Source organism: Macaca thibetana, chromosome 4 (genome assembly GCF_024542745.1).
Source record: "Macaca thibetana thibetana isolate TM-01 chromosome 4, ASM2454274v1, whole genome shotgun sequence".
NCBI classification, from domain to species: domain Eukaryota; kingdom Metazoa; phylum Chordata; class Mammalia; order Primates; family Cercopithecidae; genus Macaca; species Macaca thibetana.
The window spans coordinates 3439904-3459362 of NC_065581.1; the positions used below are offsets into that span (position 1 = coordinate 3439904).

General features: G+C 46.3%; 3 protein-coding genes across 16 annotated transcripts in view; 2 read left to right on the top strand and 1 right to left on the bottom strand.

Moving 5' to 3' along the window:
- LOC126952529 (tubulin beta-2A chain) overlaps positions 1–19459 on the bottom strand; it is a 759189-nt gene that overhangs the window by 423360 nt on the left and 316370 nt on the right. The gene's annotated exons all lie outside the window — the stretch shown is intronic.
- Positions 1–19459, top strand: part of PRPF4B (pre-mRNA processing factor 4B) — a 908191-nt gene that overhangs the window by 399642 nt on the left and 489090 nt on the right. The window lies entirely within an intron of this gene.
- FAM50B (family with sequence similarity 50 member B) overlaps positions 1–19459 on the top strand; it is a 667415-nt gene that overhangs the window by 386447 nt on the left and 261509 nt on the right. The gene's annotated exons all lie outside the window — the stretch shown is intronic.

The following is a 19459-nucleotide window of genomic DNA, read 5'->3' on the forward strand; positions in this document are numbered from 1 at the left end:
ATTGATTTTTGCTTTAATGGTGAAAGCAACCAACAACCACTTCAGCCCTACTCTGTAATTTACAAACTTCAATGAACCTAATGTTGTTTTTTGAATGGAACAGGTTAACAGGTTTAGCTACTGTTCAGAGAGGTGGGGAGTGTGTGTGTGTGTGTGTGTGTGTGTGTGTGTGTGTGTGTCTGCGTGTGTATGCAATCCTGCATGGTGCATGATGCAGAGAGGCCTATTCCAGGTTGCAGGCACCTCTGCCAAATGCACACACTGACCCAGCTGTGTGAAGGCCGTCTCAAGGCTGCTTCAACACTTGGGAGTGTTACTGAGAATGCAGTCCGGATTGCTGAGGAGGCAAAACGGAGACCACAGGCACAAATGTCCTAAGGAATCCCACTACGGGAGGGCCCCTCAGGACCTCACACGGGGCCTGCTCACCCTTGTTTTAGTTACAAGTGTGGCTATTCCGTTTCCCACCCATGGTGGGTTAGAAACAGCAGGTGAAGTGGGATCGGTGGCAGGAGATGCAGTCCGAGCGCGTGTGTGCAAGGCCATCACGATGCTTCCTGTTGGTGGCTCAGAGCTGTGTTCCACCCTCCCACCCCCGAGCCAGCCACAGGCATGAGAAATCTGTTCTCTCTCCTAAAAGGGGCACCCTGCAGCAGTCAGGATTAAGGCCTGTGACTGAATGACCTCAGAACACAGTTCGACTTGTTCTTTGGGCAGGTTTTTTTAAATTAGAAATTTTAAAAATAATACTGTTCAGAGTGAGTAGTTTTAATGATTTGGGATGAATTTTATTCAGGAACAATCTTGTCTTTAACCAAAAAGCGAAGTTTCCACCTGATGCAGTTTGGATATCTGTCGCCTCCAAATCTCATGTGGAAATGTGGTCCCTGGGGTTGGAGGTGGGGCCTGGTGAGAGGTGTCTGTGTCACAGGAGGATCCTTAGTGAGCGACTTGGTGCCATCCCCGAGGTAATGAGTGAGGTCTCGCTCTATCAGTTACCTGGAGATCTGATATTTTTAAAGAGGCTGGCATCTCTGTGTTGCTCTCTCTCGCCACGTGACATGCCTAGTCTCCCTCTGCCTTCCGCTAGGAGGTAAAGCTTCCTGACGCCTCCCCAGAAGCAGAGGCCAGAGCCATGCTTGTACAGCCTGCAGAACCGTGAGCCAAATAAGCCTCTTTTATTATAAATAACCCAGTCTCAGGTATTCGGTTACAACCATGCAAAACAGACTAACGCACCCCCCATGTGCTGTAGTGACCTAATTCCTACTGAGGACGGACACACAGATGGACAGACATTGCTTCATTTTAAGTCTACATTTTTGAAACAGTTTTTGTTTCTTGGGTTTATTAAGTAAGCATGACTGAATCACTGGCCACAAGGTTGAACTCGGTCTCCAGCCACCATCCCTCTCTGTAGGTTGGGCTGACACCATGTGACTCAAAGCCCCAACCTTCACTCATGGTTGGCCTTTCTGGCATGGCCAGCCGCAGCCTGAGCCATCTCCTTAACTTAAACTATCTAGGGGCCCCCAGATCACCTCATGAGCATAAATTATCAGGTCCCACCATAAGTAACAAAGACAATCGTATCACTGGGGAAATTCCAAGGATTTAGAGGCTTCCTCCCAGTAACTGGGGACAAGACAAAGGCTGTCCAAATTTATCACACAGGAACGGCTATACTATATGTGAACATTGAATGATTCTGAAATTCATGTATTATTTTCACATTTCCACACCACTGAAAGTGGGACCGAGTTTACAATTGCTGTTGCCCTTATAATATGAAGAGGCATGGTTGTCATCCTCTCAGCTACACATCAGAACTTGGAAAATGGGAATCAATCTCAGAAGAAAACACTGGGCACATCACCAAGGCTCTTGCTGATACAGAGACCATACCATATGGAAAAGCATGAACAGCAACACTGCTAAACCCAAACCTCATTCAAAAGTGTTGCACTCTGAAGGAGGGCGAAGGAGTTTTACGAGCACCTTAACTAATTTTTTCCGTATAGCCTCCCTTTTACGTAGGTACAAACCTTTTCTTCCCGTAGTGATACATAATATAATGTGTATCTTATTGATGGTATGTACTATGCAATGAAATATGCAGTTTCATAATGGCTTTTTTCTCTGAGTATATTATGAATATCTTTTCACATCAAAACGTTTCATGTTTCTCATAATATATGATTTTATTGCATTGTTATATTATTTAACATGATTTATTTAACCAATTCCCGACTACTGGATATGTGTGTTCTTCTCCTTTCCACATTGTGACCAAGGCTGAGACACACGTGGTTGTGTTGTTGCTTGCAACTTGTCCAGTTGCTTCTTTAAGATAAATTCCTAGAAGTGTAATTTGTGGATCCCACTGTGTCTGCATTTTAAAAACATGCTGCACATTTCCTTTCAGAAAAGTCATGCCTCTCCATTATCTCCAGCGGTAGTTGGACACTGGCTGCCACACCCAGGCCCACTCTGTGTTTTCTGTCATTGTTATCTGTCAGCCTCCTGCAATACTTACCTCTTCTGTTCTACTCCCGAGGATCTTATTTCAGTGTGAATTTCTTTGATTATTAGTGAGGTTGACTATCTTAAAAATATGCTATTGGTCATTTTTGGCCACACACCGCGTATGTGTGTTCATTGTACTTTCTTTCTTTATTGAGTTGTCTTTTTTCTCACATGTATTATAATATTTCCCCAGGTTTTGGATTGCCTTTTCATTTTGGCTTAACTACTTTTTAATTAACACGTTGTCATGTCACATCCAGACAAAAGACAAAACAGACTGGGTGACAGCTCAGAGGGAGCTGCCAGATGGCCACCAGTGTCCCCTCGGGGGAGGCAGGCAGGCTGGGTAGTGGCCACCCAGGGGAGGGGCTGCCAAGCCTGCTCTGGGTCTGAGCTCCTGGGTGTGTCACCATCCCATCTGGGTAACTGGCAGTCCCATTGTGCTGAATTCATGAGTCTGAGGCTCCCAACCTGGCGAGGACTCTGCACCATGGCCTTGCTTCATGTAATCCAGGCCCACAGGGTGGAAGTGCTTCGTACATCTCAGCGTGTCCACTCCTGCATACAATTGGGAAACACCTTCTCAGTAAGAAGCAGAAGAACAAAACATGCCCACGGGCTGAGGCTTTCCAGGAGGCCCCCGATGAAGCTTGAATCCGATGAGCTGGCATTCTTTTGACCCTGCTGTTTATCAGCAGAGTACTTTCCCTTATAAGGGGAATTCTCTCTCTGTACCTCAGGGCATCTAAGCCTCCACACCAGATGTTTTATTAGAAAGCAGTGAACAAGCAATAAGCCCCTTGACAGGACAGTTCTTTGTTGCTGAGAAATCGCTTTCGGCTACCTGTCTAAATCACTGGGGTAAACATCAGGAAACCTTTGAAAGGGGCCAAGAGAGGCCGGGGCACCTTGAACCGCAGCACCTACTCCCTCATCAACAAAGTCAGACACTGGTCATTTCATTCAATACAGCCGACTTCAAAGGAAGCTCTGCTCTGTTTCTCAAAATGGGTGATATTCTTGTATTTTGAGATGTCTACTTTCAATAAAACAAAGTCGCGATATTTGTCAAGGGAAAGTAAGGGAAAGGAGGCTGGCATTTATGAAAGACCCACCGCGCTCCACACCCTGCGCTCAGCGTTTTCCAACGTGCAGACTCAGTCGTGGTGAGCGGTGTATACGGCTGAGACCTGCATTTAATTAATAAGAGACTATTATAAACATCACATAGGATGTCAGAAACAATTAGAAAAGATGTTCTTCTTAAGGCCTCGTGCTTCAAAGGAGAAAGAAAAATTAAAGACACTGAAAATGGTGCAACTTTTCCTAATCATTCAAATCAAATCATACTTTTGCTTCCTTTATCTACACACACGCGCACACTCACACACAAACACACACAGAGTCATGCGTTGCTTCCTGATGGGGCTATGTTCTGAGAAAAGTGAAGTTAGGCAATTTCACCATTGTGTGAACATCACAGAGTGCACTTAACACACACCGAGATGGTACCGTCTACCACACACCCAGGCTGTATGGTGTAGCCTATTGCTGCTAGGCTACAAACCAGTAAAGCATGTAATTTTTTTGAATACTGTAGGCAATTGCAATGCAGTGGTAAGTATTTATGTGTCTAAACATAGAAAAGGTATGGTAAAAATATGGCAGTACCTCATGGGACCACCATTGTATATCCAGCCCGTTGTTGACTACAGTGTGGTTGTGTGGTGCAACATTGTATTGTATATAGCATGAGGGTCTTATGGAGTGAAGTCAAATATGTTATATGCATATGTTTATAATATATATTTAATATAAAATATATGTTATATAGGCTGTATTTACATATATATAATACATATATATTTGACTCTATTTCATGAGACCCAAATGCTCTGCTTCATTTTGCTGGATCTAGCCCTTTAAGATAGTGTGGAGGATGACAAAATTTTGGAAGGGAAGGACACTTCTAATTAAAGCTCCTTTTTAATTTCTTACCAGGGCAAAGCAGAAAGAGTGTCACTGGAACAGAAACCATCTCTGCTCTTGGAGAGGTGGCACAAAGCTACAGTATCACCACAAGCTCTGCCCTGGGCCAGCCCACATCGATGCTGGTGGCAACACGGCCCAGGCACTGACCAATGAGACCGAGGCCGGTGTTGTGGGTGGGAGTGGGTCAGGGTGCTGGGCACCCCTGCTGGGCCCCTCACTGACCCTTTTGTTATATCAGGGGTAGGCCTGGGTTGAGGTGAGGTGGGGGAACAATTGAGAGCTTTGGGACACAAAGCTGTTTAATAACTAGCACAGAAGTACTTCAAATTTCTAACAACCCGTGTGTCCGTGCCAGGGAATACCAGGCAGTCGTCAGCCCTACTGGCAAAGCTCCTGACCAGAGTGGCTTCTGGGTTTTAGAGAAGGACAAAGGAGGGTTCAGTTGAACAAATGCTGTGAGAAGCAAGCTCCTAGATGGAGTTTCTGGTGGACTTCTTAGCTCAGAAATCAATCTGTCTCTCTCTTTCCTGGACATGGATCCCTTTTGTTTCTGCGGCTTGTTTGACTCATGTTATGTGTATTTTCTTCTCAAATTGTATGGTCAACCTTCTTAACTAGATTGTACCCCGGTGTTAGTTATCTATTATTGCATAACAAGTTTCACCAAAACATAGCAACTTAAAACAAGAAGCATCTATTATCTAATATACTTATTGAGAGCAGCTTAGCTGGGTGGGCCTAGCTAAGGGCATCCAAGTTATCAGCCAAGGTTGTGGGTATCTGAAGGCTCACCTGGGGCCAGAGACTCTGCCTCCAAGCTCACTCTTGTGTGTGGGGGGAGATCTCAGTTCCTCCCTCTCCCCTACCATGTGGTCCCTTCCACAGGGCATTGTAGCACTGGCTTCCATGAGTGAGTAGCCAAGAGAGCAGGCCAGAAGTTGCACCGTCTCTGATAATCCAGACTTTAGAGTGGCACATCGGCACTCCTGTCCTACTCTATTGAGCACCCAGACCAACCCTGATATAATGCGGGAGGGGAGCACACAAGGCTGTGAACATCAGGAGTGGGCGTTTTTGAGGGTCACCTTGGAGGGTAGCTACCAAAACCCTACTTGGAGGGACAGTTCATGCTACACATCTTTTTGTGACCAATACTTGGCAAAGGTCTGGTTAGGTAGAAGGTACACAATGAGGTTGGTTGATTATAAAAAGTTGCTGGGCATCAAATGTAAACTGGAATTAAACAAAAAATACTCCTCAAGATGAGACACACAAAAGATACCACAGTGACTCTTGACTGATTGGCTACACATTCTTCCATTCTTCAGCAAACATTTACTGGCCGTGGTATACTCAGATGACTTTGTCCCTGCAGAGCCTCTCACCTGCCAGCCACCCCCACCGGCTCTCAGCAAACCTGAGTACGCATCTACGTACCGTAGGAGTCGGGGTCTGGTGCCCTCATTGAGAAATGGCAGGTTTCACTCCAAGGAGGAAGGAACCAGTGTCAATGTCCAGAAGACGCCCCGCTGACAGGCATTCCTGCTTGACTGCTGAGTTCCTTCCGCTTGTTTCTGAGGAGTAATCCAATTCCCTGAGGCTGAATACTGAGTGGAGAAGCCACGGCTGTCTCCTGTCCCAGACCCTTCCTGGACTTCATCTGGACAGCTTAGGGCAGGGTGTGGCCAAAGAGAGTGAACCAAGGTCAGTCTCCCTCCTGGGAAGGTCACCTCTGCAGCGAGAGCATTTTCTTGGAATTCCCTGAAGCCGTTTCCACGGTCATGCAGATTTCCGGACTGAAGAGAGAAGTGAAACGTGAAACTGTGGCTGTTACTCATCCTCATTGTTTTGTGGCTTTTCCCGATTCTATAAAGTAAACGGCAGCTTTCTTCGGTGAGCATTCTCTATGTGAGAGGCAGGGCCGGGAGGAGACCTAGGGTGTTGGGCTCAGAAAGCAGGCAGGTGAAGTCAGAACCTACTTAGCAACTGTGCCCTCTCGTGCTCCTCTGGGCCTCAGTTTCCTCATCTGCAACGTGGAAAAGCTACAACCACCTACCCCATCAGGTTGCGGGGGATAAAATGGGCTGATACATTTTAAAGACCTTAGAACATTCTTGGCTAAGGGCAAGAGCTCAGTGAACGTTACTGTTATTCATCCACGTGGCTGAGGGCATCTTATGTAATTTACACAACTCAGTGAGTTAGGTATTTTTATAATTCCAATAGATAGGTGATAAAACGGAATTCAGTTATCGGCCTGAGGCCACACGATAGGTAGGGGGGAGATTAGAGATTTGAATCTAAGGCTTTCTAACTCCAGCAGCAAAGCTCTTTATGGAGGTGACACCCTACCTCACAATGATATAATGCAGCAGTGGGATTATTAGGGGTTCAACAGATAGGTACTCGATAACAGACCAAATGGCTTCGTTTATTCCTTCCTTCCTTTATTCGTTCACTTATTCACTCCTTCATTCATTTAGCACTTACTGAGCACCTACAATGTACCGGGTAGGCTGAACATTGGGGAGTAACAATTGCAGCAACATATTCCTAGCCACAGGGAGCTTACAGGTGGTCAGCAGTCACACAAATCAGTCGCACACACACACACATCTGTAAGTGGCCAGATTCATGTGGTGAGTGAAGTAAAGGGGCAGGGTGCTGTGACTTCAAGGGCATTGACCTGGTTGAAGGAGTGACTTTGTTGAGGAGTGCCTTTCAAGCTGAAATCTTAAGGAAAAGGAGTGGACAGGAGGCAAAGGATGTCAGAAGAGCAGAAGGGCTCTGGGCTAGCAGCTCTGGGGCCAGGACGGGTGTGGATCACCTGAAGCCTGGGGACAAGGCCAGGGAGGCCTGGCTCTGAGAGCAGGGAGAGTAGGATGGAGTTGAAGCTGGAGAAGAAGCTGGGGAGGTCAGGCACAGCCTTTTAAGCCTTGTTAAGGAGTTTAGCCTGGAAGTGTTTTAAGTAGAGTAAGGATATGGGGATAACATTTGGGTTTTTACAGGATCCTTCCTGCTGAAGTGTGGAGAATGGTTTGAAGGGCACCACAGTAGAAGTTTCAAGATCAGTTCAGGTCTTCAGCTTTCTGCTCATGGAAATCTGTGTTCCCTGAAGTTTCCAGCCTAGAAAAGAAATTCTAGACATTGTAAACACGCAGCACTCACCTTTGGACATCAAGAGTGCTCAAGGGGCTTCAAGCATCTGCCTACCTCCCTGATTCTGGCTCCCACCCTCCCTCCCTCTCCCCTCTCTGGCACCCCCTCTTGCCTCCCCAGCACCCTCAGCGCTCTCCCCTCTCCTGCACTTTTCCTCCCCAGCACCCTCAGCGCTCTCCCCTCTCCTGCACTCTTCTTCCCACTCCCTTCCCTCCCTCCCTTGTCTCCGGCACTCTCCCTCCCTCTCCCCTTCCTCCTTCTTCCCTTTCTGACACCCTCCCTCCCTCTCCCCTCCCTCCCTCTCTCCTCCCTCCACATCTGCTGTAGGTCCTCCTCTCTCCTGCTCTATCCACAGCTGCTGCCCTTTTTGTCATAAAAAATTACATAACACCATCTTCCTGGCCATTCTCCTCTGCAAATATCAAATTAGTTATCTAAATTTGATTTGTTACGGGATCACGTTTCATTTCAGCTTTTCTTGAACTAGAAGCATTTTAATAAATGATATTCAACACACCAGTATAAAATATAAAAGTAATTCAATTTCTTAACACAAGTCTTTGATTTTCTCATAAAATGAAGCAAGGGAGTCTCCCTAGGAGAAGCTCCTTGCCTTGATAGCACCCTCCTTGCAGTCTGTGATCTCCCTGTACTCATCCACTGGGGTTACTTTGTGGCAGATCCTGTCATAGAGAAATGACAAAGGAGTGATCACAAAAAATGCACTTAAAAGTGCTTTTCAGCACTCTCCTCACCCCCTGATATGAGGAGGGGTTAGCGAGCCCTTCGAGGGTGGGTGGTCATTGTGCTCCTCTGGGGTATAGGCGGGGGCCCCTCCTCCTCTTGTCTTGGCCTGTGTTGTGGACTGAGGTGGGTTGTTCTCACGTTATTCCTGCTCTGGAAGAATGGGAAGCGGTTGTCCTCTGGCAGAAGATAAACATCTGCTGAGTTCAAACACTTTTTTATTGCACTCTGTGGAGAAACTAACAAGCTCATCAATGCATTTCATTATTGGTCTGAAGATTAATTACATCTCATGGTAACAATTATGGCTTCCATTATCACGGAAACCGACTGCTGAAAGTGATGTTGCTGGTTATCTGTCATCTTCATATGAGGAATTCTGGCAAAGGGGCCCTGACATGACATTCCCAAGCATTCCTCACCTTCACCCCCGCTCCCCAAGCAGCCCTGCCCATTCCCAGCTATATAGTCACGCTAGGACCAGGAAGGACTGCCTTGTTTTTCTCTGTAGTAGATGAATGACGGAGGGGCAGCTGCAGCCACCCCGTTCTTGATGTGCCTAAGCAGGTGTCCTGCCTGCCCTGGCTTGGGTCCACCAAGCTGGTGGATATGCTGTGTACTGTACCCTGAGGCCACCTCCTGGGCAGCAGGTGGTCCAGACCTGTCTGTGGCTGTGCTTGCCACCCTGCTGGGTGTCACGGCTCTTTGCTCCTTGGCCCGTGCCTCTCCCCTTGACCCATCTCTGGTCTGCAGCACTTGGTGTCAGTCCATGAACCCCCCGGGTTTGAACCTCCCCTGGGGACTTTGGCTTACCTTGGCTGGGCTCGGGCTGTCTTGTGCTAATTCTGGTGGAAGAAACATCTTGTTCTTGCTGGAAATAGAACCTTCTCCTTATCTCCCCCTCCACCCACACACACATGCCCATCGCTCTCCACCAAACAGGGAGTCAGCACCTCCGTAGGCTGTAAGGAGACTGAGCTCAATTCTCCTGTTCCGACAGCCTAGAGCTACGGTAATCCAGGGCATGGGGTCAGACATCAGTGGCTCTCAACCTTGAGCGTGTGAAGGATTCCCTGGAGGGCTAGTGAGCGTATCTGATTCAGTAGGGCTGCAGCAAGGCTGGGAATTTGCATCTTTAACAAGTTCCAAAGTGGTGGTGGTGTTGCTGCTGCTCAGGTGTTTGAGATGTGGGCAGTGGCCGTCAGTGCAGAGGAGAAAGCTGGCCACAGCCTCTGTGACCTACAGTAAGAGCTGGTCATGCCTAGCATGGTGCACCCTGGGCCACAGAGCGCCTTTGAGCAGCTGGCAAAACACCTGGCTAAGACATCATTCAGAGGTTCATGGTGGAGGTCAGAGCCTCTTGGGAGAGGATGCTCTTTTCCTCAGCCTAAAGCCAGAGCCACTTTTACTGCGTAGCTAGAAGGGCCATAGAAAGAACGCAGGCTCTCGGGGAAATGGGCCTTGCTCAGAATCCTGTCTCCATGACCTCTGGTTTACTTAGCCCTTCTGGGCCTGCAGAATAGGACAACAGCATCTGCCCCATAGAGTTGTTGTGGGGCTTTGATGAGACACATCCTAGCAGCATAGCTGGGGTTCAGAAGGAGCCCATGAAGGATGGCTACGATGATAAATAGCTGCCCAGGAGCATTTCTCTCCGACTCCACCCTCTGGCAATGAGTGCAAAGGCAGAAGCCTTGCACATGGGGTCTCCTCATTACCCCTCTGTGCCCTACAGAGCTTCCATTAGGACCTCCCGCTCCGCCCCTCAACAGGCACTGGGGAGAAACAGGAATCAATGACAGGAACACCTCCCCACAGCGCTGGCGGAACAAGGGAAAGGAAGCCAGGAGAGGGAGGCACAGCAACCACGTGCCTACTGTGTGCTGGCATTGTGCCTACTGTGTGCTGGCATTGTGCTGCTTGAGAAGGAATTCTGTTTCCATTTTACAGTTGAGGAAACAGAGGTTGAGAGACTGGCTCCAGGGAGAAGCAAAGCTCTTGGATTAGTTCCAAGCCTCTCATTTATTTTATTTATTTATTTATTTTTGAGAGAGAGAGTCTTGCTCTGTCGCCCAGGCTGGAGTGCAGTGGCGTGATCATGGCTCAAGTGATCCTCCCACTTCAGCTCCCGAGTAGCTGGGACCACAGGTGTGCGTGCCACCACACGCGGCTAATTTTTGTATTTTCTGTAGAGATGAGGTCTCGCCATGTTGCCCGCAAGTCCCTCATTTTAGAGGTGAGAAAATCAGAGAAGTTGCATGACTTTCCCAAAGACACACAGCCGTTTTAGCGATAGCATTAGGGCAAGTCTCAGCTTCTAAAAACTGGATTTGTCTCACTATCTCATGGCCTCCTCTTCACTCCTTCCCTTGAATAGTTAACCCAGGAGAAAAGGTGTGGTGTGACAGCATTGGAGCCCTGAAGACATTTTTGTTTTTGTTTTGCTTTTAACAAATTGAAGTTGGTGTTGGTTTTCCCCTTTAGGAAGACTGGGAGAATCTCTTTTGACGACAGGCTTTTGAGGAATATCCCCATTACACCCACAGTCGTGCTACATCTGAGGAAGTATTACTGACCAGGGACCCTTGCCCAAGGCAGCCGTCACTGCAAGTACACTCGAATCCCCCAAATTTTGTGAAATATCCTGCCCCAGAGAGGTCACTTTTATAGATCAAATAATGCATGATACACAGCAACTCCAGAACTCAGTGGGGGATTTTCAGGTCATTAATGGCTAGGAAAGAGATCTCAGTTCTGCAAAATGAGAATTGGCCCCTACAGGGCAGTCTTAGCCTCCTGATTCATATAAAGAGGGATCGCTCTTCTTGATTTCCTATATCTTGTCTCACTGAATCACCCTCCCTTCCTCCACTCCCTCTTTTTCTTTGCAGCCTAAATAGAGTGCATAGGAGAAGGCTGTTGAATAAATAATGCATCAACATAAGGTAACTGAAGTGTGAACCTGTGCAAATATTTTAGTATTTTATTTTTAAAACATCTAGTAGTAAGATGTCTTCACTAACTGAAAACCCATCACAATCTAATTGCATGTTTCTTTCTGTCTGAAGGTCACTGCACAAATACGCCAGGTGGCGGGCGTAGTTCTGGGCGCTCATACATCAGTGAATAAACACGGACTCCTGTCGGCCTCATTTGAGCAGTGGGGAGTGAGATGATCAACAACACACTTAATAAGGAAGGAAGTTTTTCAGGTCAGACATGCTAAAGAAAAAGGAAAAAGCAGAACAGAGAAGGGGAATTGGAAAGGCTGTGGTATGAGTGTTGTGTGTGTGAGTGTGTATATGTGTGGAAGTGTGTGTGTATGAGTGTGTGTGTGTATTGGGATTATGTTGGATGAGCATGAGCTTGTGTTTCCTGGGTGTGTGTGTGTATGTGTGTGTTTTTGGGTGCATGTGTGGGTGTGTGGGTGAGAGTTCGGGGGGCACTTTTACATGAGGTGCTTAGAACAGGCCTCACTAGGAGGAGATCTCTGAGCCAGGGTGTGAAGCAGGTGACGAGGTGCACTGTGTGGAATCTGCAATGAGAAGGGGAAAGGCTTTTCTCTCCAGGGAATTTTGGTCCTGATCTGCAAGCAATAACTCTCTGGAAATGGTGTCAGAATGAAGCCTCTTGCTCATGGAAACATCTGGATAGTCTCCTATTTTCTTGGTAGGCTTTGCTTAAACACATCAGATGCTCATATTGAATGGGATTTAGAAGCATGTCTTTTTAGAGGCAACCTGAGCCCTGCTCCGGGACTGATTCTGGATGCTGTCTGGGATGACTTGGATGATACTGATCTCCGTGAGGGCAGAGTGGGCTCTGCACTTGCTGGATTTGCTCTAGTCTGGCTGGAGCAGACTCACTGGTAACCAACCTCTTAGAGTCAGCAAGGCCAGATGGCGACTGGGGACAAGGGCAGTGAACAGACATGCTCTGTCTCCAGCGTGGTGCGAGACAAATGTGAAGGAGGGATTACCTGAGGGAGATATGAAACAAAAAGCCAACACCTGATGGACAGTGTCCCTCCCACCTCACTCCCTTGGAATCTTAGATGAATCTTAACCTGTCCTGAAGAAGGATGACACAGCAGCCAGAGTTTGATCTGTGGAAGGAATCGCTTTGTGCATTTCATGTTGAAATACATGCAGATCCCCCAGGCCCTGGCTCCTGCTGGGGTCTTCCACGCCAGCTCAGGAGGGCCTCTACCTACAGGGATTAGCCCCTGGGAAGGACTGCTCTCCCTGGCACCATGAGGATGGGGATCTTGCCTCAGGTGGAGTAATTCAGAGTTCGGCCACCAAGGTTTTGTCGTGAGCCGTTTGTGCTGGGCAGCACAGCTGATTCCTTGTCTTGGATTATTCACAACCAGCTGCAGCTCCCCAGACTCCAGTGTGGTGAACACAGAGGAGAGGGCAGTTTTACACACAGCGTTGCCAATGTACGTGCCTACCCCCAGTTCCTTAAAAACCAGGAGCTCTTGTCCTTGTCAAGTTCCAATTACTGGGGTCCTTAATGTGACCACAGGTGGAAAGATAGACCCTTGTAGCTTGGCTCCCTGCTGTGTTTAACTTGAAAGATATGCTTTAAAAAAATCCCTGTGGAGAGTGAAAACTCCATAGAGCCGGTCGGCGCCCTACATACATTAGAATAATCATCCTCGGTCCAAATGCATAGGCAATTCTTTATAAACATCACAGTGATGCTTGAAACAGGAAATGCAAGTAGTTTGCAGCGAAGACACTCAAAATGCAGTTTGACAGCAATGGCACCCTTTCCCTTCTGATATTCAACTCCAAGTTTAATTACTGCTCAGGGAGATATGGCTGAAGAGTTGCTAGCATGTAGAATTTTTCTATTTCCATTTCTTTTGCTGCTTTGACTTACAGAGTCAGTACCACTCTTTGATCCAGGCAAGGGGGATCCTGCCTCTGTCCTGCCCCTGGTGGCTGGAACCGTAATGTTCTCTGGCCGTAGCTCCCTGAGCCTGGTCCTAGTGTCCCTGTCCTTATCTCTCTCTTCTGGGATAGTCTCCAATCCACTCTCTGCAGGTGGGGTCGAACAGATGGCCTGGAGCTAGGGGCCTTGCCTAGCAAGGCCATCCCATAGGGGTCACCTGGGACGCAGACCACTGTCACTGCCTGGGACATGACTTCCTTTATGGGATCATATGAACTTGGGCAGCCAGAATGATGCTGATGGACTAATATTGAGTAACTTACGTTGTTTCTACAGATAAGGGCCCTACCAAAAAAATGGCTGCTCCCTGTTCCCTGCAGAGGGTGTGCATGGAGTAAAATTTCCACAAATTCTAACGTCCTGATAATTTGGCCAGGAGACAGTTTGACATTTATCTTTAGACTATTAAGTGTGAAAGTGGTCTGTTAGGTAAATGATAAGCAAACAATGGAAAGGGGAAAAGGTTGATGTGTTTAAGAGAAAAAAGTTACTTTGAGAATCTTTAGAGTTTCTGTCCATCAGTGAGTGATCTAAATTTTAATGAGTTCTCGTCAATTAATTACAGACTCACACCTGTAATCCCAGCACTTTGAGGGGCTGAGGCGGGCAGATTACCTGAGGTCAGGAGTTCAAGACCAGCCTGGTCAACATGGTGAAACCCTGTCTCTACTAAAAATGCAAAAATTAGCCCAGCATGGTGGCAGGCGCCTGTAATCCCAGCTACTCGGGAGGCTGAGGCAGGAGAATCACTTGAACCTGGAGGCGGAGGTTGCAGTGAGCCGAGATTGCACCCTTGCACTCCAGCCTGGGCGACAAGAGCAAAACTCTGTCTCAAAGAAAAAAAAAAAGAATATATGCTATAAGGACCTCTGTACTTAATTGTACATACTTTAAGACTTTACATTTATCCCTTTAAAATAATCTCTTCGGACATTCAGACCTTTGCACTGCTATTCCCAAGCAATGTTCATGAAATTATGTAGGATATTTAGTGATCCTCTCTCTTCATTTATGATGGATCTCCAGATAGTTATTGATGTTTTAAAAATACGCATCTGTTTAATTTTGTTCCTCCCTTTTTACTTTCCCCAACCCTCACAAAAAGACAACATTTGGAAAATTTAGCAGACACTAGGCTGGGATCAGGGCGGGCAAATTCAACATCTGACTCTGGAGCAAGCCTTTTCCCTTCTCTGTTCTTCCGGGTCCTCGTTTGTGTAACACATGCTCTTAGACTGGGTCCACGGTTTTTGAAAATATTCCAGTCATAGAATCCGTTCCTCAAACCCAACCTTACACATGAAGCCTGGTGCAGAGAACAGAAGAGTGAAGTTGCTGGGTTTTGGTTTTCGTTGTTTGGTTTTCCATTGCTGTAGGGGTCGGGGCTCAGTGCGGTGTCCCCCGGGGCAAATCTGCAGAAATCCCCACAGCTCCAGGGAATCCAGTCTAAAGCCCCCCCAACTAAATGAGGTTCTTCCTCTCTCAATCCTTCTGTTGGATTTAAAGGTATTGATGGAGGAATTCAACGGTGAAGAATTCCCAATAATATGAGAAATTGCCTCATGGGGGTTATTACAAATTCAGCTTTTTCTATTTTGAGTTTCTTTAAAATAAAGTATACTTGTGTAATTTTGGTTACAACAGCTGATCTACTATCATAAATAGATCAAATGACTTTAATGCTTATAATGAAACAGTCCATCTAGCTGGAAGACGCTGGCATATGGAAAATCCCCGACTCTAGTCAACAGTGAGGGACGTGCCCCCACAGCCAGCCCCCTCCCCTGCGGGGCCTGAGGGCTCAGTGTGGGGTGGGGCTGCAGGGTTATCTCATCCCATATGCTCTGAAAAAACAGGGCTGGTGAAGGCCTCAGACCTTCAACTTGCTCCTGAAAATGTGACCACTGTGGAGAAGCCATCTGCAAAAGCAAGTTAACAGATGCAGATCTGAGAACTGAACAGAAGCTTCTCGACAAACGTCTCTCTTATTTGGCCTTGGGGACAGGATGAGGTGGAAGTGGTGTCAGAACTGGCTGTGTAGAAACCAAGGCCTGTGCTGGGTAAGAGGCTCAAAGGCTCTTTGTGTTACAAGATTAAGGCACCATCGGGGAAAAAGAGAAATGAAATAGGCAATAGAAAGAAATTAGACTTTCTTTCTCTCACAACCACCCTTCAAAGTATGTATTATCATTCTTATTTTACAAAAATGGAAATGAGCTTAGCAATGTGCTTGTTACACAGTCACAGGTGGATAGATGTACTTTTTATCTCATTAGAAACAGCCCACCTTCCTGGGTTACAGAAAGAAGCGGTGGCTGAGCGCCGTCGACCCTCCCAGCTCCCAGCTGTGTTCTCTTCTTGGTCCTCTCCCATCCTGAATCGACAACCAGTAAATATGACAATCCAATTGGTGGTTCTACCAGACTTAAGCTTCCGTGGACCTCATTTCGGATGCGCCCCTTCGCTCCCAGCCTGAGACTCAGTGGCCTGAGCCATTAGAAGGACAGGTGGGCTTTGGGGGACCGAGTCTACACCAAGACATCAGACCATCACTAGGAGAGCTCTTGCCTCCAGCACACATGTTCCCTAGGAGAAAGGTTTGTGTGTGTCCTCCTTCACTGAGGAATGTGGGGGCTGTGGAAGCCCTTGAGCAGGAGTCGGGAGAGGGTGGACATCCTGCTGACGGGGAGCTCACTCTGGCACTCAGCTTGGTTTCTCCGGGCTTGTTTTAAAGGGACCCACGCTGCAAAATCGTGACTGTAGCAGCACCCATCGGGCCTTCAGGGCAGAAACCTTCTTTTGCTGTGCACTTTTACGGGGTCAAAATTTGTTAGAAGATTGTGCAGGCTCTGAGAGGTCCTAAGTGTGTGCCCGGGTATTGAAAACTGGACGAATGGGGCCCACGGGAGAACACTCTCTGGGGAAAATCTGGAGGGCACAAGAATAAAAAGTTCCTCCACTACTCAGATGTAAGCAAAGTGCAGCAAGAAGGCTCTGGGGAAAACACATTGAGGTTTAATACTAAGCCACCTGGAAACAGTCCGGTGCTTCCCTCACACCAGGAGAAATTCTGCGTAAATGTATCAGGCCTTACAAGTTTGCACAAGCAGGAAGCCTCCGGGTTAAAATGCTCCCACGGATTAAAAACCACAGGGTTCTGATGCTTTCCTTGCTCAGGAAAAGTGGACACAGCACCACTTTTCCTGGGCTCCTCAGCCCCAGGGGAAGGATGCTGGCCAGGGTGTGGAGATTAGTGGTTTGGAGGGGGCTTGCCTGCCGGATCCCTGTGAGTGACAGGCCCTGCCCATCCTCGGCAAGGCCACAGCTTGCTTAGATGATGGTTGCCCCTGGCAGCCCGTGAGCTCAAGGCTTGACATGTTGAGCTGTCCTCCTCCCCATGCTTACTGCTGGTGATACCAGCTCTCTCAGACCAGGCTGCTCTCTTCTCTTCACGGTAGGACACGGATATCACCTTGGGGCCTTGGTCACTGGGCCACCTCCTTGGCCTGCCTTTCCTCTCACTCTGAGCTGCACTGGGCTTCTGTGATTGCGTGGATCGCGCCGGCCTCATGTTTCTTCTCTTGTCCCTCTCTATCCCTCATGAAATTGTGCTCCTTCAGAGCATACAGGCCATCAGGATGCGGGGCAGAGTCAAGACTTATCAGACTGAGCCATGAACACCTTGGCTTCTCCATCAGACTCCGTGAGAACCACAACAGACACGTGTCAGGCAGCAGCAGGCGATTTACAAAGGCTTTCACAGTCACCTGTTTCTGTAATCCTTACAACTGTTGGGCAGAATAGGGCTCTTGACTCTCTTGCTTACACGGGTCTCACATAATGTGCTATCTTGTGCTACAGATGAATTTCTTTAGTCTTATCTCCTTAACCGGGCTGTGAGATCCCTGATGGCAGAAGCCTTGTGTATTTTTGCTAATAACATTCATTCAAAGTCTTTGGGCATTCATGAGCCTCCCTCCTCTACTCACACAAAAAGAGTCATTCTTAAATGAGGAGGAAGAAATGAATTTTTCCAGATGAATGCCTGGCTTTAAATCTGCTCTTTCCTGGAATTCTATCTTTAAATGGTATATACATGTGTAATGTTGTATGGAAAACATATTCCATTATGACAGCAGAAAAATCAGAAGGGTTTGATGAAGAATAATGAGAGTGCAAATCCTTTAAAAAAATGACAGATATCTCATTTTTAAAAGTCTGCCATTTTACACTAACGGTATTTTTCATGCCAAATTTTCTCAATCTGAAGTTTGTTGTAATTATCGTATGTTGGTTGCAAGTTCTCCTGTGAGGGTTTGCTTATATTTAAATTTTAAGTATTTTTTAAATTACAAAAATAATATATGCTGTGAGTCACAGTAGTGGTTGCCTACGGGGAGAGGATTGATTGGCGGGAGACAAAAGGGAGCCTCATTGCCATGTGGCTCACTCGGGTGTAGACATTTGTAAAAACTCGCTGAATTGACACTTAGAGCTGTGTGTCCCACTGTATGTAATTTCAATTCAATAAAAAGAAATAATGTATGTTTAAAGATTCAAGCTTGGAAAACACAAAAACACACGAAGAAAATATTCCCAGAGTGTTCATACAAATTAAGATTTCTAAAGCTGGAATTTTACTGTACTTTAAAAATATCTTTCAGATGCAAAGACTACATAATCCTTGTTTAAGAAATCAAGTAGCTTTTCCACTCAGCAGTGTTTCATGTGACATTTCCACATCCGTAGGTAGAAAACCATAGCATTATTTTTAGTGGATAGCATCATTTATTTAACCAACTGCCTCAAGTTTATTGCTATTTTAAACCATGTTTTGATAAAAATCCATGCATGTATCTTTACATACTTTCCTATTTTTTAGGCTAATTCTTGGAATTACTATGTCAAGTGATGTGAACTTTACAAAGGTCATTGACGCATATTAACAAGAGCCTTTAGTTCATGCTACCGTTAGCGGACGCATGGAGTGCCTCGCCCACAGAGAACATTGATCATTATAATCCTGGTCAATTTCCAAGCTACTGTTTCTTAGATTACTGATTAAATAGATCATTTGCCTCATCTATTGAATGGTTATTTGGGTTTTTCCCTTAGTAAATTGACTTCTAACAACATCCTTAGACTCTATTATAATTTCCAATGTTTTTAATATTTATTTGTAAGAACTCTTATACAGTAATGCATCTCTTCATTTCCCTTCAGACACTGTAATTCCCCCACCTCCCCACCCCAATTCATCATTTGTCTAACTCTGTGAATGCTGGGTAGGTCAGCCACTGTTGGTTAGCTAACCCAGCACCCCCTGCCAATCTCCTTCTCCACTGCCTGACTTTCTCTTCCGAGACTGCAAAAGGAAATCTTAGTTTTCCTACTTCTTCTTGTATCTCCGAGAGGCCTTATGATGTAGATCTAACCATTAAGACATAAGCAGAAGTCAAGGTTGGCGAGAGTTCTAAGAATGGTTTTGCTCCTTATAACAAGTTATGGCTGGTGCTGTTCCCCTCCACTTATTCCTGTCTTGAATGTGGATTTAATGGCTGGAGCTGTGGCAGCCATCTTGCAATATGAGATGACAAGCGGGAGCATGCAAGGCCCACACGTAAGGGATGGTGGAGAGGAAAATGGAAAGAATTTGTGTCGGTGAGTTGCTGCACCAAACCTGGAACCACTTACTTCCCACTTTTTGTAATGTGAGACAATGAAATATCTTTATTACTTAAACCACTGGTTGTCCAGTAGCTTACTTGTAACCAAAAGTGAGTTTGTTTTTGTTTCATTGTTATATTTAGGGGGGAAAGAGAAATGATTGGCATACATGAATTTGAGAATTTTATGTAGCTAATCTGTTAATCTTGTCTCTGTGGTTTATGACACAGAAAGTACTGTTGTAGTTTATCAGTTTTACATCTAATTTATTAATCCATCTGGGATTTATTTTTATATATGAGGAAAAAATCTAATTTTATTTTTTTCCAATGAGTTAATTGGTTGTTTCAACCCTATTGAGATGTTGTCTTCTTTATATATTAAATTCTATATTTAGTCTATATTTAGGTCT